Consider the following 23,397-nt stretch of genomic DNA (forward strand, 5'->3'; position numbering starts at 1 on the left):
ATTCTCAGCACCACATAAAAATAAATAAATAAAATAAAGATATTGTGTCCAACTACAACTAAAGAATAAATATTTAAAATAAAATGTGTGAACTTGGTGCCAAGGTGTATTTTAGCAGTAGATGCTTTGCCTAGCGTGTGAGGCCCCCGGTTCAATTCCCAGGACTGGGGTGTATGCAGGGGGCGTGAATAAAATAACTGAAGGATGGACCACTAAGGAACACCACAATTTCAGATTGGACCCAGGACAGTGCAGTGGGGGAGGGTCCCAAGGTAGTGTGACCTCAGAGGGAAGCAGCTTCAGGAGACAGGTGTTGAGTCACAGCAGAGGGGCAAGAGACAGGGCAATCAGGATCCAGACTGAGGTCACCAGCTGGACCTGGCAGAGGTGTGACATGAAACATGGGTACAAAAGGCTTTTGCACCATGGTCCTTACGACCACACTGGCACTTGAAATCACTGTCAGGTGACACTTCCCATGTGATGACCATGGGGATTCCTGCTTGGGGTGGCAGTGGTATCTGCTGGCCCAGTGCCCCAGGCGTAGGGAGTGGGAAGAGCAAAGCTCCCCATGGCCAGAGGCAAGACGCAGGAGGAGTCCTGCAGGTGAAGAGGGGAGAGCTTGTCCCCAGTGCAGGCTCCAGCTGCAAGTGAGTGAGCTCTGGGCCCCAGCAGTGCTTGTGGCTGACACTGCGGGAGACCAGGCTGGCATGTTCCGGATCCTCTCTGCTGGCTTAACGCATTATCACAATGTGCACATACATCAAACCATCACCCACAATTTTTATTTGCCAGTTATACCTCAGAAAAAAAATGAGTGAATAGAAAAAAACTAGAGTTTTCTTTACAACATAGCTGTCCTCAGGGACTGAACACCGTTATTCTTAATTGCTTGTTTTGAATAATTACATAATTACTACCCTCAATGGTGTGGCAGGTGGAGTAAATAAAAAAGAAAAATATACTTCTCATCACCAGTTGGCACTATTTAAAAACAAATATATATATATATATATATATATATATATATATATATATATATACACATACACATAATTCAAGCTGGCACTATTTTAAAACAATAACATATATATTAAAATCCATAGGTTTTGGGCTAATCACCTTCTAAGTAAGTTTATGAAGTGTTGCTCAAAATAAATCAAGCACAAATATTACTGTGATTCGAAGAATAGTGAGGTCTGGTTTTGAGAAGGCAAGATTTTGAACAGCTGCCTCCAACACCAAGGGACCATCCATACCCTGGATGATTAGGTTTACCTCCCTGCTATCAAAGACCTTAGAAAGCAATGACTTACCATTCTTATCTTGACCTTGAGTCTCTCCTTCAACCATGGCCACTTCCTGCCTGCAAGGAAAGAGATAGTGAAGAGCCTCCGGTCTCCTCTGATCCTCCCACGCCCTTCACGGAGGCAGTGCAGTTAGGAGCCTGTCTCCCCAGCCCTCAGAAAAGTGGGGGATTCCAGGAAAGGGCGGGAACCAGAGAGTGCCCCAGCTGGGAGTCCCAGGACTTACCATCACCACACCACACATTGCCACACACAGGGAGAACACACGTAAGCGGGGGCAATGAGGACAACTCCAGGGAGACTGGCCATTTACCTCTCTGCTCTTCATGATGGGGCTGCAAATCCTAAAGGTGTTGAGAGGGCCCACAAATTCTCACAGACTTACAGGGGCACACATTAGAAAGTGTGGGCCGGCAGTGAGAGAAGTGGAGGTTGTCCTCACGGGGATACCGAGAGAAGGCCTGGGGACGATGGGCTGCCAGCACATCACCTTTATTCCCTTTCCACCCAGCCCCCTAAATCTAAGAGGAAGTATGGAGGCAGCCGAGGCACTACCTGTGCTGATCTTCACCTCAGAGGCAGCCAGTGCTCATAGAAGAGAGGTGCAGAGATGGGGGTGGGTGGGGCAAAGGAAGAAGTGCTCTAGAGCAGCCAGCCGAAGGAGGCCAATCCCAGCGCACGCCCCTCCACACCCTCAGACAGACACACACACACACACACACACACACACACACACACACACACTTGAGCCTGGAGCTGGAGAATGGCGTGATACTCACACAGCTGTGAATATAAAATATGATCTGAGAATCACCAAAAAAGAAAGTGTATTGCCGGGTGCAGTGGTGCACACCTGCAATCCCAGCAGCTCAGGAGGCTGAGGCAGGAGGATCGCAAGTTCAAAGCCAGCCTCAGCAATGGTGAGTCACTAAGCAACTCAGTGAGTTGTCTCTAAATAAAATACAAAACAGGGCCAGGGATGGGGCTAGTGGTCAAGTGCTCCTGAGTTCAATCCCCGGTACCAAGAAAGAAAAGAAAAAGTGTACTGTCAAACATGTTATTCCTCTGAGAATATATAACCTGTGAGGTTTTTTTTTTATGAAAAAGGGAATGAACATGACTGTGCAGCCACATTTGAAGTCTGCAACATGCAAACCTCTGGGAAACGTTGCAAAGAAGCTGGGAATGGAGAGCTCAGTTTGCTGCTCTCCAAGTTCTGAGGGTCTGGCCACAAATCCAAACCCACCCAAATGCAGGTGAGCATGGTCGGCACATAGCGTTGGCTTCCACTCTCACTTAAATCCAGCAGGGCAATCCTTGTCTAGGGGTCAGTTCCAGACAGTGGCAGTAATTCCAAATTCCCAGGAATGTGCTTGGATTTTCTTGGCTTGTGCTTTGAACTAAATTGTGTTCCCCTCAAGTTTCATATGAGGGAACCCTTTGTCCACAGGCATCAGAACGCTGTGGGCCTTTGCAGAGTAAAAATTCTGCTCAAACAGGGTCCTGTGAAGGGTCTCTCTTTCAATTTGCCTGGTATCCCTATTAGAAGCAGACCCTGGGACACAGAAAGATGACACAGATGGTAGCCACCCAAAAGCCAAGGATAGTGAGCTGTGATTTAGCCTTAATGACACCTTGATCTCAGTCTTCAGGCCTCCGGGACCATGGGGAGGTGGTTTATGCCACCCCACTTGTCTGTGGCCTGTGCCACCTGGCCTGTGGCACTTTCTGTGACAGCCCCAGTGAACCAACTCAGACTGATCTGTGACACTGGGGCAGAGACACCCAGAGGAACTAGCTGAAGGCAGTGGCCAGCCATTTCCTCCTCCTCCACCTCCCTTCACCCTACCAACTGTCCTCTGGAGGATGACTCCACAGACCACCTTGGTCATCTCAAATAAGGAGCCAGACAGGCCAGATGGAAAGCCACAGGCTCCTGCGGCTGCTCTGAACCCTTCACACCAAGGTACCTGGACTCCATGTGAGGCAGAGCAAAAGAAACAGTGAAATTAACTGAAATGAAAAGACAGTGCATCATTTGTGTCAGTCAGTAACGAGGAATAGGGAGGACGAGGGCGGGGAGTGTCTGAAATACGTAATGAGCTAAGTTTCTGTAGCAGGTACACTTCAAAATTATGATCTGAAACAAAAGGTGCAGAATATATTTTCAAATTCCCTGAGGCCAGCAGACCCACCGCCAGCCGGCACATTTTTTGCCGCTTGCGCTCCTGATAGACACCCGGGAAAGGACAGGCTTGGGTCTGAGCTCTGCTTCTCACCGGCCCAACTTCCGGTGGTGGTGCAGGACCACGTTACACGAGGACATAGAGAGTGTAGGTGACTGTCTCCCAGCTGACACAAGTGGCCAGGAGGACTAAGAAAACCCACGCAGCAGCAGAAGCACAGGCCACACGGGCCGGGCGCAAAGAAGAAAGGTGTGTTGGAGACGGTAAGAGTGGTGTTTGGGATCCAGAGCTCCTCACATCCAAGAAGAAGTGAAAGGCAACGTAGCCCAACACTGAACGCTGGGAACACAGCCTGCAAACTCCTGAGACGAGAAGAGGCTGGTGTGCCCTAGAAGTGGCCTCACTGAGACAGCACCACTCGCCTGTTCCAAGCACAGACTGACGGCTTCTAGTGTACTCAGAGTAGTGCGGCCAACCCACAGCGGTCCCCGCACGTCTCCTTCACTAAGAAGGGAAACTCCCTGATCCGGGCAGCCACTGCCCATGCGTCCAGCCTTCAGACCCGGACGCCATGTCCCTCCTGCCCCTGCTCCTCTCTCTGGGCACTGTTGGTCTCCCTCCTACCTCACTGTAATCCCAGGTCCTGCCACCTGCTTCCGGCCACTCCCCGCCCAGCCTCACTAGCCTCACTCTGCTCCACCTCTTGAGACCGCCTTTTTACACATGAATGAGACTTGTGGCACAGACAGAATATTATTTAAGTTTATATTCTTTCATCTTTCCATTCCTCAACAGGAAAGACTGAAAAGATACACAAAATTGGGGGTTCGAAATAATTAGAATAGCAACAATTTAGGGGAAAAAAAAGACTCCAGTAAAGATAAAACAATGATGTATGACTTCCTGCAAAGAAGAAAACAGAAATTACAAAAGTGGTGACCGAGGACGAGCGGGAGGAGAGAGGAAAGGGAGGTAACTGTATCTCGATTGTGGTGGTGACAGGACTGTGTATGTTTTTCTGAACTTATTAAACTATATACATAAAAGGTGAATATTATCGAATTATAGCTCCACAAATGAAAATTAAAGTCAAAGGCATTGAAAGATCTCATACAGTCCTTATTGGAAGTAAGAGTGAAGTTATGAATTAATTTAATGATATTCTGGTAAAAAAAATAATAGCCAAAATTTACACAGAAAGACATAGATAGATGTAGATAGACGTAGAAAGACTCCTCTCAGGAGCACGAATTTGCAAATTTAACCAGGAAGAATACTGTCTCTGGCCCAGCAGGTGGATGACAGGCCACAGATGTGATGGATAGAGAGAGTAACAGGGCTCTGGTCTGCCTCAGTACAGAGCCAGCAGAATTCCTGGACTCCTGCTACTGACCTCAACAGTGTGAGGAAGGCTAAAGAGGCCTTCCATGTCTTATTACCCTCTGATTGTAATCAAGACTGCTGCATCAGCTGAAGTGAAGGCTTCACTTATTTAGCAAGAAAAAGGAGAAGATAAAATCTACTGCACACCTTACTCCAGCCCTGACTGACTGCAGGGCTGGAAGAAGGTGGCCTCAGGTACTGAATGACTGACTGCAGGTGTGTTTGGGAGCTGGCCTTTATGCATGACCATGTCTCAGAGTCAGGTCTGGCTCTATTGATTATGAAACAAAAGTCTTCTTTAAATTCCTTATTGATGCCTAAATTAAATGGCTGAAGGAGAAGCCCTGGTTCAGACTCTGCACAGACTGCATTACTGCTGCCTGAGACCAGAGGCTTGCATGTGTCACAGGACAGGCTCCGCCACCCTGCTGTTTCTGCAGATTCACATACCAATGGAACCCTGTGCAGAGAAAGTCACAGTGAGAGACGGTGAGAGGGCCCAAGCTGCCAACCTCAGCTGCCCTCCAGCAAGCAGCCTGCCCCTCATGAGGAGGAGGAAGTATCTACCCCAGAGAGACAGACCAAGGCCCAGGATGACATGATGAGGAAGGAAGCTGACGGCAGAGATACAGAAGCCTGTGGTCATCAAGTCCACCAGGTGTTTCTGAGCCCGGGAGCCAGGGCCAGATATCAAGGGCCAGCGAGCTGTTTGTGCACTCTTGTCTTCCTTTTTCCACTGAGGATGGGACAACTGGTACATCCAGACAGTGGGACACATAGGGCTGGTGCCTAAAAAAGCAAGTGGTCTGCAAAGGGAGATGAAGCACAAGAAGCAAAGTAAGTCCAGAGTTTCAGCTGAGATCTGGGCCAGGAGAGGGAAGTGGGCTGTGGAAGTGCCAGAAGCTATGGGTGCAGAGGCACAGCCACCCGCCACGCACCCCCGAGAGCAGCAGGCCAGGTCCTTCAGAGGAGGCATGAGACTGAGCACCTCCAGGAGGCGCTCCTGTCCATCAGCCCCCCGAGGTGGAGGAGTAGCTTTAAAGAGAAACGATTGGGCACCAGTGCCTGAGGGGAGGCTGGGCTGCATGGCTTGAAGAACACAAAATGGTGGCAGGACAGGGCGGAGGCTGAGGAATGAGTCTGGAGAGGTGGACAGGAGCCAGTCCTACGCAGCTGGGGGTCCTGGTGAGGAGTGTGGGCTTCACTCTGGATGCAATGGAAGCTAATGGTCTTAATCAAGGAAAGAGTGTTACTAGACATATTTTCCAAAGGTTCTCCTGGCTACTTCATGAGAAATAGGCTGAAAGAAGCCCATTGTAAACGGTCAATGGGGAATAAGCATCCTTTACTCCAGCTAACAACCCTGCGTGTGTGTGTGTGTGAGTGTGTGTGTGTGTGTGTGTGAGTGACCTCACTAAGTTGCCCAGGCTGGCCTGGAACTTGTGACCCTCCTGCCTCAGCTTCCTGGTCCCTGGGACTACAGGCATGCATCATGTGGCCAGGACTCCTCCCTTTCCTTGAATAGCCAGTAAGAAGCAAGATGTGTACTAGCTCCACCTCTCTGGCTGACAGGTGCCACCTAACCTGCTCCCAGGGCAGAGGTGATCTCAAGGCTCGGCAGCTCCCTGGCTCTGAGGGGTCCCGTGGACAGAGACTCTGGGAGTGAACCCAGGAAAAACGCCTGACAGTTCTGCTCACCGTTTCCTTTTCACTCCTCGGTTTTCCTTCCTGTTCTTCTTTGGATTCTTTCCCAGGCAGCTGGATGGAGACACATAGGAGGAGAAAGAAGACCATTACCCTCTCCAGATGCTTTACTCCCTTCTCCAACTTTCTTAACCGTGGAAATCTTCTCCTTTGGCCAAACACCTCTTTCTCTCTGCATTGACAGGGAGTCACAAAAGCAGAACATGATTCAGAAATGAACCAAAGCTGCAACTCAAATGGGGCAATATCCATAGTCCGACATTTTAGATAGGCTCCAGGGTTGGTTGGGGTTTAAATGACCAGGCCAGCAAATTTCCCAAGTCTCCACAGGGCTCAGGTGAATCACCTGGCAAGGTATGGAGACCCTAGCATAGGGAAGGTGTGGCTTCTCCCATAGCCCAGATGGAGCCAGCAGCTGGTCCTCAGCCCTGCAGGGCAAGGCCCATGGGTCCTAGCCCCTGAGTGGGAGCGAGCTTCTAAGTCATCTGAAGAGTGAAGCTGAGGTGAGACAAATCCTGTGACTTGCATGGTTAACGCAAAGATTAGTGATGGGCCAAAGCCTGTGACTCGGCTACTCAGACTTTCTACTCCATTACCATCCAAGCAGCATTTCTTTGAATGCTTTTTCCCCTAAGTCTCCCTGATTTACAGTCTACTCTATTAGTCATTGCACCCAGATTTGACCATGACTGTGAGCATTGTGCATCTCTCCCTCAGAACCCACCCTGTACAAAGGCCAGGGACCTCCAGGTCACGCCCCAGCCCTGGTTCTCACCTCCACCTCTGTGCAGGTTCCTGCTTTCTGGCCACGTTGACCTTTCCTCCACATTGACCAACCCTGCCCTCCAAAGCCCTCCCTGCCTTTTCCAGCTTTCCCAACCATCACAACCTTTTTTTTTTTTTTTTGCCAACATTCTCTGTCCTTCAACACTGGCCAACATCCGCTGATACAGAGCACAATTCAGAAACCAAGCACAGAGACCCAGTGCCAAGCAGCTTGAGGAAACGCCCCACCACCCCTGTTATTGGCGCACCTTCCAGAAGTGTTTTGGAAATCGACGTGCAGGGCACCTGAGCAGACAGCAGGATTTGCACCATGCAGAGGAAGTCGGGGTCTCGCCTTCCAAAAGGAATGTTCTGATGTGGCGCTGGCATGTTATTCACAACCATGCACTGATGGTTGTCCCACTGGGCAGACCATGAGGCAGGAGGTGCGTACCCTCAGTGACCTAGTTCTCCCGTGGTTACTAGGGTCCAATGACTTACCTACCAAAGAATATTTGTAGTTTAAAATCAAAAGGCAGGATCTGACAGTTCTTGGCACTGGAGCGACCTAACTGGAATGTCAGATCAATATGCTAATGAATACGAATTCCCATCACACACAGCGTAAATTTTTATTAAGAGGAACTCAGATAATGTAAAAATTGTTTGACTGGATTAATTAATCAGCTAATACTTTATCATTTAAAAATAGATATTAAACTTTAAAATGTATCTTGGCCAAAGTTTTGGGATTATGGGAACTTTTTCAGACACTCTGCTTTTTTTATGCTTTTCTTGATTTTTCAAATTTTCCGTGCTAACTTGTGACTTCATAGAGCCATAAAGGAAGTCTCAGTGGGCAGCTCCCACATCAGCCACTGGCACCCACTTCTCCAACTATTTTGAAGTGAAAGAAAAGACCAAGAGTAAAACTGTAACTCAAGGTGCATGTCTGGGTATGAGCAACGTGCTGCACACCCCTACAGTAAGGACCTCGAGGGACTTCCTGGAGCTCACAGTGCCGGGAACCAAAGCCAAGGCAAAATGTGAGGGCGGGTTTCTAAATGACTCGGAAGGAAGACCTGGGGGCCAACCAGGAGGAAGTGAGAGTTCATCTCAACAAGCTGGAAAGGGATGGGGAGCAAACTGTTGGTAGAAATAAACATGGTGGAGAGCCAGCTATTAGACAGGAAGGCTGTCGAGAAGGTGCTACACCCCTGGCAAGACCAGCCACAGGAAAGGGAAAGACCTAAGGAATTAAATAAGCAGAAAATTCAGAGCAAATGCTGCAGCCTGAGGACAACCACGAAAGATTATCATAATAAACACGGCTTGGAACAGAAACCAGAAAAACCAACTGTAGGAGGTGGTGCATAAGTGCACTTAGGGGCTCTCAAGGATCCAGCCCACAAGACAAATGCAGCCTCTGTTGCATTTCAGACAGTAGAAAACGTCAACTGCTGTCAGACCCTTTCATGGGATTAGTATGATCTCATTCCAAAAGGAGGCAAGGAGAAGAAAAATAATCACAGCTCAATTTGCTCATGAAAATGGATGCAGTAATCCTTGCTAAAGCTAGAGTCAACCAAATCTAAAGATGCAAAAATAATATACAACACAACCAAGTGGGCTCTGCACCAGAAATTCAAGGATAGGTCACCATCACCAACAAAAAAACAATTAACATAAAAAAAACTAATTTAACAGAAAAATTGTGAAGTTATATCATAGTTTAAAAAAATCCATTTGATAAGATTTAGCCCCCATTAGCCACAAATGTTCTCATCATGCTTGTTCTAACATGAAATGCTCTTGTTTTGATAAAGGCCATGGGCCACAAGTACACAGCAAACTCTGTGGAAACACCTTCGGGAGAGTTACTAAGGTTGGGACAGGACAAGCATGCTTACGAATACTGAAGCGAAATGACATTAAAAAAGAAAAGGCCCGAGTGCTGTGGGCAGTAGAGCCTGGGGAGGTCCTTATCTGCACAGAGGGTGCATCACCAGGCAGGAGCCCAGGTGCTGACCATCAGCAGTGGAGACGAGGTACTCAGTGAGGCTGGTGGGCAGTCGTCTCACAGAATCCAGCAGCACCCCAACAAGGGCGGCCAGAAACGGTGACCTCAGACTCATTGCCATCACGTTTGGCATCTAGAACTCAACCTAAAAACGACTCAAGAAAGGAATGAAACCTGAAACTTGGAGAGCACACAAGAGGATCGGCGCAAGTACTTGGCTGGAGGAGACTGTCTGCATAGGTGTCACACTTAGCCACCAAATTCAGCTGAATATTTAGTGTTGCCCCCATCACAGTTCAAACTGGTACTTTTGATAGGGCTCACGGGTCCAGTTTTAACCGACAGTGCTGAGGAGCAGCGAGAAGGCACACGTGAACTGGACACCGTTGGGCAGCATCGATACTACCCTGCCCTCCTGGCATAAGGACCGCCAAGCTGCGAGGGACTCTCACAGCTGCTGCCAGGTCTCTGGTGGCAAAACAGGTGCTGTCCAAAGGATCAGGAGGCTTTGGCTTCTCCTCTGACAAACAGAACCGTCTTTGTGTCAAGTTCTAGTGTCCACTCTGCAGCCTGGCAGAGGGCACTGGGGAAGCTTGAATGTGAAACTACTCACAAAGCCTCCTGGTGTCCCAGCTTCCCGAGTCAGTTCTCAAACCCTCATCCCAGCCACCCCACGGTTCTGTGTAGAGCTCTCCCCACTGGAGAACCCTCCAAATGCTTCCTATTTCCCACAGTGACTATGACTAACAGTGACACTGGAACAGGCACTGAGCATGCAACAGTCACACTATGAAGACAGTGTGTTGCTCATGAAAGGCTGCAGCAAAAAGAAATTGCACAGACATGGAGAACACTACCTAAGGAAACAGATCCAAGTACAGGCACTCAGTGTATAGTCTACAAAAAAGAATTACATTCAATGGGAAAAGAATGGATCTTCTAACTTACAAAATCTGTCTTACATTTTGGAGAAAAGAAAGCTAAAACCCCACTTTATGCCATATGGTAATGGAGATTCAAGGTCTAACGGGGAAGGCAAAAGCACAGACTCAGTGGAAGAAAACTCAGAATAATGACTCTGTGACCCAGTCGTGAACAGAGCTGGGGATGCAACTCAGTGGTAGAGTGCTCAGGGCCTACTGTGTGCAAGACCCTGGGATCCCTCCCCACACCAGAAAACAAACATGAGGGGCAGGACTTTATCATAAATCCCAAAAGAATAACCTAGAGTTTCCCAAGAGAAGCAGAAGCCTACACCCCCAGGAGCACTGGGACTGAGTGTTTATGGAGACCCTTCATGACAGTCCAAACTGAAGCAACCCAAATGCCCTCGGTGGAGGATGCACACACATGCTCATATACACTTGCACATAAACAGACTCTGGTACATTCAATTAAAAAAAAAATAGAGTAAGCTGTTGGTGCCTGTGGTGTGGCCAAGTCTCTCTGACGATATGGGAGAAAGAAAGCAGGCACAGAAGAGGTGACATCGAGTGCATCCACTCATAAGGAGTCACACCCAGCAATAGAAACCACAGCAACATTTGGAGGTGACTGACCGGGGGAACACCAGGAACTCCCTGGGTTGACAGAAATCACAGACATTGTAACTGTGGGTGCGAGCACTCATAAAAGTAAGCAAGTGTTACGACGAACGCGCCATTTCACTATGTGCAAACCTTGCCTCAGTTCAGAAATCCACTCAAGGAAATGTATTTTAACAGACAAAAAAAAAATAGAAACTATGAGATAAAAATTGATGGATTCACTACTCAGTATTCAAGGTTTCTGATCAACAACATGAAGTGAAGTGAAGCCATGCCTGGTAGGCACAGATGCTGGCAGTGGCCAATACACAGGGGTGTCTAAGGTACTCACAGAGCATGCGCCAATCACAAATGATGCAAGAAACCCTGTGGAGCACGGCATGTATAGCAAAGCACCTGTACCATCCTTCCTTCATTAAGAAGATGGGGCAGAGAAGAGCCCTACTCCCTGGGAACCACCTGAAACTGACTCTGGCTCCTTTAGCCCTGAGAGGGAATGGGGGACCTCCCTATGGGCAACTATGAAGATCCAACCCTTACTTCCCATGCTGGGGATTGAACCCAGGACCTTGCACATGCTGGGCACACACTCCACTACTGAGCCATGCCCTCAAAAAGCCGAGTTCTAATCCATGTTGTCTGAGGAATTTGGGCTGAGTCTGAGCCACCCGGGGCAGGATGGATTTTCTATGACTGGAACTTTCTTTCAGCTCTCATCTTTGTTCCACTAACAGGCACTTGTGGTGCAGATTAACGGGTTCACGTGATATTCCCACTCATCATGCAGTGTGCATTAATCACATCTGACCTCTCTTCTTCACGCTTCCCTCCCATGCTGGACTGTCCTGTTTGAAGAGCTGGATGGTGTAGAGGCAGAGTGAAGGGATAGGTAAGGGGAGGCAGTGCAGAATGATGTCGTGTGCATATGTGCATATAGGACAGGGAATGTCACCTTTATGCATAAAGAGCCAATCGTAAATTAATATATGAACGAAAGGAACTCTACTGGAGGAAGGAGAATGGGGGAGGGGAGGAGGAAGAGAGAAATCGGGGAATCGTGAACTGAAATCGAATTCCATGCATGTGTCAGCTGGATGAACCAGTTTACTATGTACAACTATAAAACTCTAATAAAAAAATGGAAAAAAGAAAAGCTGGTTCACACAGACATCATAAGATATCTAAGATGATTAAGAACAATAACCTAGCAATCTACAATTCAGATTTTTGTCTGCATTAAGAAACTTCTCTGCTCTTTCTAGTTGATTAAGCAAGGTGTGCATACACATCTCACTCGCTGCACAGACAAGTCGAGAGGCAGAGAATCCTGCATTCTAGATCTGACATGTGCACCAGTTAGAGGTCTGCCATAGAAGACCCTCCGCCTTCTGCTTAGCGTTTGTCCCACAGACGAGCAACAAGCTTAAGGCTGCACTGCACCCATTATTCCCCTTTGGGAACCAGAGGCCGGCTTCCAGAAGGCGTGGGGGAGGCGCAGCCCAGCCTCCCAGGACAGGAGCCCTACAGTCCCACATGAATTCCCTTCCCCATCTAGATTACCAGAGAGGTCCCATGGGCTTCGGGCTCGTGTCAAGGGCCGGAAACCATCTCTTAGAACTGTGAAACCAAACCCTCTTCTGACGCATATCACCAGGGGAAGGAAGCCACCCTCCAGCCATCTACTGTGTGATTCCAACTGCAGAACGTTCTGGAAGAGATAAAACCATGGAGCCAATGAAAGATCAGTGGTTTTCTGGTGGGAAGGAAGGAGGAGTGAAGAGGTAGAGCACAGTGATATGCCCTGCAGGGTGCTGTGTGCATGGTACGCATTCGCCCAGACCCACAGAACATACGTCACTGACTGTGGGCCCGAGTGAAAACTGTGGACTTTGAGTGACACTGAGGTGCCCTGGTCAGCACTGTTACGTGTGCCACTCCGACGGGTGCTGACGACGGGGGAGGCTGTGCGTGGGTGGGGCAGGAGCGCAGTTTCACGGGAAATCTCCGCACCTTCCACTCAATTTTTCTATGAATCTCAAATTTCTCTTAAAAATAAAGTCTGTTAAAAAGTATTGGAATTCCATGGTCTGAAGGTGTCCCCAAACTTCACCTGTGGGAACTCAGTCCCCAGTGCAACAGTGCTGGGGCACCTTCCAGAGGTGACTGGGTCCTGAGTCCTCTTCCCTGTGAACACATCAGTGCACTGCTGGGGCAAGGACTGGTCACCAGGGAGTGGGCTCTTGAAGCAGGAGGAGCGGCCTCTTCCTTCTCTCTCCCGCCTGCTCACTTGACCTTCCTCCATGAGTGGACACAGCCAGAGGCAGGCCCTGACCTTGGACTGCCCAGCCTCCAGAGCTATAAGAGATAGATCTATACTCTTTATAAGTCACACAGTCTCAGAGATTCTCTTACAGCAACGGCAAAGCCGGGTGAGACAGGGAGGCAGCAATGCCTCCTCTACGGGGCCACTGAGGATTTGGTCCACCTACTCAATGCTGGGCACCCGCTGGCACTTTCAATGTGGCCTCTATTTGCTGTCCATGCCACTGGATTGGAGTGGCAGAGCAAGGGCTGGAGAGGGGTGGGCAGTCTTGAGCTCTTTGGTTGGATGAGTGGGTGGGGTGCTATTGGGTCCCAATAAAGAGAAGTACGCTACTGATAAAAAACAAAGGAGATTCCACGGATAGGGTGGGTGTTTCCTGTGACCTGCTTCCTCCATCCGGCAGCTGTGGTGAGACTCTGTGGTGGCTACAGGAGGACAGCCCCTGGGGACTGCATTTACTTTCCCTGCATTCTTTTTATTTCCGTTGATCTGGTGAGTTTCAGCTCTTCGCCATCTAACGTCTGGTTGTCTTCCCTCGGCCTCTCCCTGTCGCTGCACCTCGTCATGAGGATGGACACTCTCCCTAACCTGTGGGCCACATTGCATTTCTTTCCATCTCACACATGTCCACCATCTCACCACTTCCCAAGGGCCTCTGAAGGCCCTTCATCCCCAGTTGGTGAATCTCATTTTTAACTTCTCCCCCATGGGAGTCCACCCTTCCAAATATCCTCCAACGATGGACAAACAGTTTTCACTTCCTGCAGAGCTCTACCCTCCAAACGCTTGCCCGGTCCCCAGGTTGTCCCTGTGTTTGGACAGTCTCTGCATTGCTAAGCCTGCCTCCCATGACAGCACTCCCAAAGGCAGATGCTCAACACTCCTTCCTGCCATCCTCCCTAAGAAGCACCTCCCTCCTGTTCTCCTGTTTCTGCATCTGCCTGACCTGACAAGAGCGGCCACTGTGGTCATGACAGATGGCATCTAAATCACATGCTGCTTCAGCTCCTCTCAGAAGAGCCCACCTGGACGAGCTTCACTCCTCCCAGTTCCACTTCTCAGCTACAGGATCTCCATTGTCTGACCTACAGCAGCATGAGCATGCATGATGCTTTCCTCAGGACCTGTGCACTGGGCTTCACAGCCATCTGCCCTGCTCCAGTTCTCCCAAGGGTGAGCCTGCTGGGCCACACGGGCAATACCCTGGGCACATGCTGAGTTAAACTTTGAGCTGGGTCCTGTTGTCCCTCCCACCTACACAAACTCAGTGTCACCCTGGATGGTGGTGATCCTGCTCCATCACAGCCCTTTGGTCTTTTTAAGAAAGAGGAAGTTACTGAAAGGCCTGGTGGAAAACCAAGAGACAGCTGTGCCCTTTACCATGGCCAAGAGAGATGGTGTGGGCCACTCAGTGGATGCTCTTCTGCCTGGCTGGATGACCAGGACACCAAAATGTGGACAAAATGACCTGAAGGATCAAGTGTTTTTAGGCAATGAGAGAAGTACAAAGATGGAGGGGAAAGAATTCAGAACAAGCAGCTGTAGGATGGGCAGTAGTCACAGGGGAACCCCAGCAGCCTCCACCCTCCCTGTCCCAGGGGCTCCCCACTGGGCTCTGTGTCTGGAGGCTAAGCCCACAGTATCTCTGCCCTTCCTGCTCTGGTGGTTTGAGAGTCCCTGTCAAAACCCCGGTCAACACTTGTCAGTAATGGCTCTGGGCGGTGAGACCTGCAGAGAGGGTCTGGTCATGGGGACATGGCCCTTGTGGCGGGTTGCCTGTGAGGGCAAGATCTCCAGCTCCTCCTGACCACGCTGCAGCACCGACTTTGCACCACACTCAGACTTCCCAGAACCAAGAGGAATAAGTCCCTTTCCTTGTACGCCACAGTTCTGTGGTGTTCTGCTGCCGCGGCAGGAAATGGACTACAAGACTGGTCATTCTTATTACCTAGGGCCATGATGTCTCCGCCTCCCAGCCACCTTCCAAGCCCTGCTGCTCTGTATTCTACTGAAAGTGTCCCCACAGTCAGAACTTCGGCGCTAGCACAGATGTCACTTCTCCTGCTGGAGCACTCTGTGAGGCCAGGATCTTGGCCTCCCTGTGTCTCTAGCACATTTGCATGAGGCTCTGCCTGAGCCAAACAGTCCTGGGACTGTTCAAGGACAAGCTCCTTAAGACCAAAGGGGCTGAACAAGGGAGTTTAGGGAGACAAAGCCGTCTTTGCGCCTGCATAACCACCAGCTGTTCCCCTTCACACCCGTGCCCCTTCACATCTGTTCCCCTTCACACTCGTGCCTCTTCACACCTGTTCCCCTTCACACCTGTGCCCTTTCACATCTGTGCCTCTGTACAATCACCATGCTGTTCCCCTTCACACCTGTGCCCCTTCACACCTATGCCCCTTCACACCTGTTCCCCTTCACACCTGTGTCCCTTCACACCTATGCCCCTTCACACCTGTGCCTCTGCACAGTCACCATGCTGTTCTCCTTAAAACCTGTGCTCCTTCACACCCGTGCCCCTTCACACCTGTTCCCCTTCACACCTATGTCCCTTCACACCTGTGCCCCTTCACATCTGTGCCTCTGCACAATCACCAAGCTGTTCCCCTTCACACCTGTGCCCCTTCACACCTATGCCCCTTCACACCTGTGCCCCTTCACACCTGTGCCCTGTGCCTGAAATCTGAAATCTTCACAGCCAGACCAGGACAGGATGTCCCCTTCCCCTTTTTGAATCCTAGTTAGCCACCAAGCTAGGGCCTGGGCCGCTCTGAAGTCGAATCCTGGTGCTCTTCTAGGCCCTTTGTCCCCACAGAGCCCACCTGAGTGGTGGCAGGAGCCTGACTTGGGGAGGTCCGGCTGCAGAGAAGCCGGCACAGCAGGGCAAGGCAACAGGGCAGGGCACAGGAAAGCTGGGGTCAAGCTGGGAGGTGGAGGGACCCACCCTCAGGAGCTAATCCTGCAGCTTCCCACCACCACTGCAGGGGAAAGCCTGAGATGATTCAGATTCCCAAACAGCTGAAATCCAAAGCTCTCTGGATGGGAAGTGTGGGAGCCCAAGGAGAAGGTCAACCAAAGGCAGAGCTGGGAACCTTTGCCGGCCCAGGCACGGCCACTCTGGGTCCCACAGTTCAACAGAACATGGCTGAGTTGGATCTGTATCCTCTCGCGGCTATGATGTTTACAGAGTAAGTGACGTCCATGAAAGTTCCCAAAGAGGCTGCCAACATGAGCGCATTTTAACAACAACACACAAAGGGGGAAATTGAGAAAGGGAGAGCCCCCTTAAGTCTCAGCATTCCAAAGCAGATCCTCGCTCCCCTGGACCTCCTTGAGAATTACCTGTGCCTTAGTGCTGGGGTGTCAACAAATGTTTCAGGGACTTCACAGAATGTAAAAAAGGCATTGTCCTTGTGGTCAAATCATCCATAATCTAAAGGACTCACACATGTAGAATCACAACAGCGCACAGCCTGTGTTCAGTGTTGTAGCTGGACACAAACTGTCTCCAAGAAAACTGAAAGAACAATTTCTGGCAACAGCCAGGAAGACGAAGCATTAGATCAGAGCATTGCAGAATGGATGTTTGGACAAGTAAGTTGACTGGAATTAACTTTGGAGCAGGAGACCTGCCAGCCAGGGCAGGCACTTGAAATCAGAACCTCAGCCAGTGACCAGGGTGACAACAGCACAAGATGCAGGCAACATTTTATGACAGAAAGGGCAAAAAGGCATGTTTACTTAACCAGCTAGGCGCACTTTCTTCAAGTCCCTGCCACGTGCTGAGCCCCAGGGAGATGGCAGGGCTCTCAACAGGTGCCTGTGGACATCGGTCTGCCAGGCAGGAGGCACCAAGGGAGGGGCTGCAGCAAAGCTAGTGATGGAAGCAGCAGCCAAAGGAGAAGGAGCAGCGTGTACAGAACCTGAGAGCAGAGCCAGGGTGTGGCCGCCCAAGAGCTTACCTAGGGGAGGGAGGCAGCCTGGAGCACAGGAACCGTGCAGAGGGGGATCCCCAAGGGCTTGGGGAGAGGGGACCACAGAGAGGATGCCACAACGCCAATCCTTTCAGAAACATGTAAGGAGAACTGGGCCTGGTGTCACATCTGTTCCACCACCTCAAAACCCACCGAGCAGAACCACTCCTTGAAAGTATGCACCTGTGTGCTCTGCCTCCCCCTTCTCAGGCTCCTGGCCATGCATTTTATTGCCAACCCCAGAGGTTGGTGGATTGGAGGTCAATCCTAGACCCCAGGTAAGAAAAAAAGAAGGAATGGAGAGACTCAAGTGGCAGTGGTCTAGACCTGCCTGAAAAGATACAGATTCAGACTGTTAAGTTTCAATTTCAGATGAACATGAATTGCGTTTCATGTCAGTACCACCCACAAAAAAATGCCCAGGATATCACATGAGGTGCAATACCACAACAGCAAAACTTGCCTGATATTCTGAAATTCAGATTCGACCCATCATCTGCTATCTTCATGATCGGCACCTAGCGCTATCTGCACCTAGCACCCCACCGTGGCTCCATAGCTGGAGTGGCCATTTGCCCTTCAAGGACACTGCACTCAGAGCAGACCTCTGTGGCACAGCCTGGCCCACCTGCCCTGCCTCCTCCTCCCTCTCCTTCCCCCAGAAAGGGCGGTGTCCCAGCCAGGACTCACCTGAGCTCTCTCAGGAGACAATTTCCCATCCTCCCACAGGGCTCTGCTTCTCAGCTCCAGCTTCACTCCACCGGGCAGTCTTGACCAGAGCAACGCCCTGCAAAACGCGCAAGGTCCTCGTGGCATCTGACCACTCTCTTGAGCTCCTGCCAAGTGCTGGCTGCCGGGGGAACGGGCAGGAGCGAACAAGCAGAGATGGCCCTGAGGGGAGGGGAAAAGAACCGTGTGCACATGCAAGAGAGTTCATGCACACGCACAATTACAAGGCATGGGCAAACCAGGGTGCACAGTAGCGAATCTAAGACTCGGCTGTTTGCTTCAAAAAATTCCAGGCTCAAGACCAGACAGGGTAGGTGTCTGCTGTTCCTCAAAAGCCTGAGAGCTCAAGACTCCCAAATGCCTTTCCTTCCCAGCACATAAAAAGAAAATATCTTCTTAGGCAAAGGGAAAAAATAAAATTTATTTTTGTGGCTCTGGCCATGAAAATCAAATCACATGTCAGAGCCCCTTTCTCCGAATCTGACACTTCTAACCACAAGATGGGAAGAGAAAGGAGTGTGTATATAGGGCACACTGAGACCTTCTGCAGTAGGTGGAGGAGCAGCAGCTCTCCTTCCAGCTGTCACCTCCAGGGCTGATGTGGCAGGAGGAAGGATGCAGAGCCTGACTGGCCTCCCTCCATCTGGCCTGTGCTTCCTGCCGGGCCGCCCACTGGAGCCACAGTGCAAGCTGGTCCTGATGATAACGCCAAGGCCCCACCATCAAGGGCAGGAGATAAGCCAACAGCTGACTGAGCCTTTGCTCTCAGGGGAGAGAAGCCCCTCTAGCAGCCTCCAGCCTGGGAGGTGCTCCACAGGTAGCAACTCCTGCAGGATTGAGCCAAGGCGAAATCCATTTTCGGGATTGAGAAGCTGCAGCTGGTCCACTTCAGCTTTTTCCCCCAGGGGGAGACTAGAGCTGAGGAGTTTCAACTGTTAGCCAGTGGCAGAACGCAAGGATCTGAAGGACTGCATCTCGTTTAGCAGTTTCATGCTGTTCCTTTTTGTTGTTGTTGTTGATCACAAATGTGAGAAGATGAGGCAGAAGCAGTGCCTGAGTACTTTGATTGCCCCTCTACAGCCCTCTACAGCACACCTGGGCTCAGATCATGGTTCACCTGAGTCATACCTGAAAACCAGCACACCAAGCTCCAGTGCCGACTTTCTCACATGTGCCAGTCATCCAAGGACCCTGTCAGGGTGCAGATTCTGATTCTGTCTGATGGGTCAGCATCCTGCCTTTGTGACAGGTGCCCAGGGGATGCCTGCAGGTCCTGCAATCGCAAGGCACCTGGCCAGGTGTGCTGCCAGGTGGTCCTTGAGCAGCACTGAGACCACGCCTCAGGTCGGCTGGGTCAGAAACCCTGCTGGGCAGTGCTCCAGCTGCCTGCTAGAGTGCAGGACCTCAGGCAGCCCTCTTTCTCACACATGACTCCTTAGTCCCCAAGGCTCTGCTAAGCAAGACCACAGCTGCAGCACGGAAGGCCTGGGGGTCATGCAGCATCTCACACTAGCTGGAACCCAGATGGGGAAGGATGGTACTCAGCTCCACTACCACCGACTGAACAGCCAGCCTCCCACCTGCCTCGTCTGCTCCCTGGCATGGCCACCTCCATCCTGCAGGACGCTTTGCCAACCATGAGGCCTCAGTCCTCTGCATTTCTGCTTGGTCTCTGCCTGGGCTCCTGTCCACTGGCAATTGAAGGCTCACCTACCCGAAAGACAGAATCACCTCCATCTGCCCTGACAGCACTACCATGTCACTCTGGGTCTCCGTGCCAGATGTCCAGTGAGAGATGCTTCTTGCTTACTAAATTACTATATGCTTGGTGTGGGAAAATCTAGAAACTATAAGAGAAAAGAAAACCTCCAGAATCCTACTACCCCAAAATAACCCCACAGACCACTACTTCCTAGGCCATTTTTTGTTGTCAAGACATAATATTCGTATCATTTTATGGGCAGAGTATGATAATTCAATATGTGTTGTTGAGACATAATATTTGTATCATTTTATGAGTTTGAGTATAAAAATTCAATCTTTGCAATCACTATAGTGATTTAATCAGGGTGATTGGCATGTCCATCTCCTCACACGTTCCTCACCTGCCTGTTAGACCTTCCAGCAACCACCCCATCTCCCAGTATATCCACAGCCTTCTGAGAGTGCCTGAGTACTCTGATAAGCACCTCCACAGCCCTCTGAGCACCTGAGTACTCTGATGAGCACCTCCATAGCCCTCTGAGCATCCAAGTACTCCACAGCCCTCTCTGAGCACCTGAATACTCTGATTGCACCTCTGCAGCCTGCTGTGAGCTCCTGAGTACTCTAATTGTACCTCTGCAGCCCTCTTTCAGCACCTGAGTACTCTGATAAGCACCTCCTCAGCCCTATCTGAGCCCCTGAATACTCTGATGAGCCCTCCACAACCCTCTCTGAGCTTCTGAGTACTCTGATGAGCACAAGGAAGGTCCTCTTGTGACAGGTGGCCTACTGAACTGGGACTGGAGGTGCTGCCTCACCTGCTTCCCGCAGCAGCTGCTCACCGCCAGGAATCGAGAGGTGCAAAGGCCAGAGCTGGTAGTGCTGGGCACAGGGAGGTCGGACTCCCCAACTGGCATCAGGACTGGAGAGTGAGGCAGGCTGGTTTAACTCACTGCACAAGACCCTCGACTTCCTCCTGACTTTCCCTCGGACTCTGGGCCTTCCCTAGTACCTACCCATCATGAGCAATTCCCACGAACCCACCTCCACCCGCTCTCCCTCAGCAGTCTGTTGAGTGCAGGGATGTGTCCCAGCATTGGTTGATAAGCTCAACATGTTCTTCAATGCCCCGAGGGTTTTGATTTTAATTCTATGACACCAGGAAGTGGAACTTCAAAAGATTCTGATGTTTACAGCCAAGTAAGATTGGAGATTAATCTGCAGAAATTGATGGTGTTTACTTAGTCATTTATTTTGGATTTGGTGCCTATTACTTAAGAGGGGTTTGTAGTAAATATCTGAATTGCATTAAATTACATTGGAATCTTAGTTTTTCAAAGTGTAATCCTTAATGGAGGGAAAATATCAATATAATCCACTGTCATACAACCAAGATGCATTCACTTCTCATTAGAAATCACGGAAGTGCAGAGGAGACTTGGCTCTGCAAGTCAGGAGGCAGAATCCCTTCGCCTCTGGCCTTTAGAAGAGCAGACAAATCTAATGTGGAACTTACATATCATAGCCACTCTGTCTCATCCCACAGAGAAGCGGCATCTTCTTTAAGGCAAAGTATGCAAATCTCCCATTTTCTTCTTTGAGCTTTATTTTATTTTTGACTGACATGCAATAATGAAATCATTGATCTCATAGAAGCTACGACTAGAATATGGTCACCAGAGGTGGGGTGTCCAGAAAGAGGGTGGGGAGGGTTGGTCAGTGAGTCCAGCATTTGTCAGGAGGAATAAGTTCTGGCTTCCTCTTGCACAATAGGGTGACCACAGTTAACAAGAGTGTAATATCTATTTGAAAAAAGCTAGATAGAGAATCTTGAATGCCCTCACCCCAAAACAAGGTGAATGTTTAAAATGACAGATGTGCTAATCGCCATGATTTGGTCATTACATGATGAATGCAGGTATCCCTTTGTTCCTAATGCTGCATTCTGGAACCCCAAAGTCCTGTGGTCCATGTATTCCCCAAGGTCACCAGTGGCTCTGCATCTCACACCACCCCAGAGCAGGCATTGGGGCAGTGATCCACCTGGTAGAGTAGGTCACAGCCTTGGTTCTTGGCCCACGGGTCTCAGAGCCTATTCCATAAGTCACAGGAAAGGAGAGTGACCCGACAGAGAGCTCAGGCCACCCTACCATGGCCAGCAGGAGAATGACCAAAGCGGGGCTCAGCCTGATGGAGACAGCCTCCTGCCCTGGCCAAGAATCAGGACCGAGAAGGTCTGACAGGACACTGTGCGTGGTGCTACAGATGTGATCTGCTTCCCCCTTGTGTGGAAAGGCTCCAAGGTGTGGATCCAGCACTGACCATAGGACAGACTCCCATGCCTCCCTGAGTAAGGCCAGCACTCCTACCTATTGCAGTGACTTCCTCAGGACCTCCCTCACATCCACTTCCCTCCCTCATTTCCCAGAGCACTGGAGAGCTCTGGTGGGATTCCTTCCTCAGGGAGGCTCTGCAGGTGGTCGGGGGCTCCCCCAGAGACCCCTCTGCATTTATGCAAAGGCGCGGGGCAGGCAATAGGCTCAGGCTTATACTTGCACGCGTCTGCGCATGTGCACAGGTGCCCATGTCTTTACATTGTCGTTCACTGACTGCAGAAGTTGAGTACAGGGACATTCCCTGGAGGTTGCTAGGGTCTAGCCAGGGGCAGTGCTAGGCCTGGGCTCCACCGCTGAGCCACATCCCAGCCCTAAGCGGAGGTAGGTCTAGTCAGAACTGGCTGCAGAGTGCTCCTCTTTCTGGAGATGCTGGCCCCCCGGGAGCGGTCCTGGAAAATGTTAGTGTCGGGGGATGAGTGTAGGGTCCTCACCTCCTCTCTAGTGCCGCAGCCCCTGGACCTCAGGATGTGACTGCACGGTAGGCCCTGCTCAGTCATGGGGCCATCCCAAGACATGCCGAGTTTGCCGGCACCACGGTGGCGCGGCACTCTTGGGTACTGCGGTCTCCCACAGCGCACACCCCGAAAGTTAGCTTGCCAGTTAGAAGGGAGGAACAACGGTGACTGGACAGTAAGGACAGACAGCGCATAAGAAAGTGCTGTCTTTCTGGAAACACCGCAGGTGGGAGCGTGGTCCCCATGGGTGGCACATAGTGGTAGCCTGAGCCCAGAAGGGTGGCCTGCTGCACGGCACAGGGCTATGGCTGCTTCCCGTGAGAGGTTGGCTTCTTTTCATTGATGGATTTTCCCACTTTGTATTTTTACCCCTCAGTTGACCTCAGGTAACTGCAGCCACAGAACTAAAACAGTGCATAAGAGGGGCTGGGTGTTAGAGTCTGTAAACAAGTCTGAATGGCGCCTGGCAAAATGCCAGAGGGAGTGGTTTGTGAAGTAAGGCCAGCGAGCCATTAAGTGTGGAGATTCCTTATTGGTTAACTGCTGTATCGAGTTTATGTTAATTAAGATAAGCTGTGTATTCAGTAATATATATACCCCTCCAGTCGTACAATAAATGGCGTCCACTCCTGCTGTATCAACGTACACAAGTTGTTCGTCACCCCCCCCCCCCTGTTGTTTTGCTGCAGCCAGACTTCGACAGCTGGGTCTCTAATAAGGTGAGCGATTATAAGGAGACCCTTAAGGGGACCCTCCTCCAGTACAACCAGGTCTTCATTGGAGGAGGTTTGTAAGCAGGAGGGCCTCACATCCCAGAGGATCAGCCACCTGCCAGTCAAGGGGGAACCCCCAGGAGCAGCGCCTGGATCCCGACTCCCCTCCAGGTAGCTGCACGATCATT

This window comes from Urocitellus parryii, chromosome 1, assembly GCF_045843805.1.
Source record: "Urocitellus parryii isolate mUroPar1 chromosome 1, mUroPar1.hap1, whole genome shotgun sequence".
NCBI lineage: Eukaryota > Metazoa > Chordata > Mammalia > Rodentia > Sciuridae > Urocitellus > Urocitellus parryii.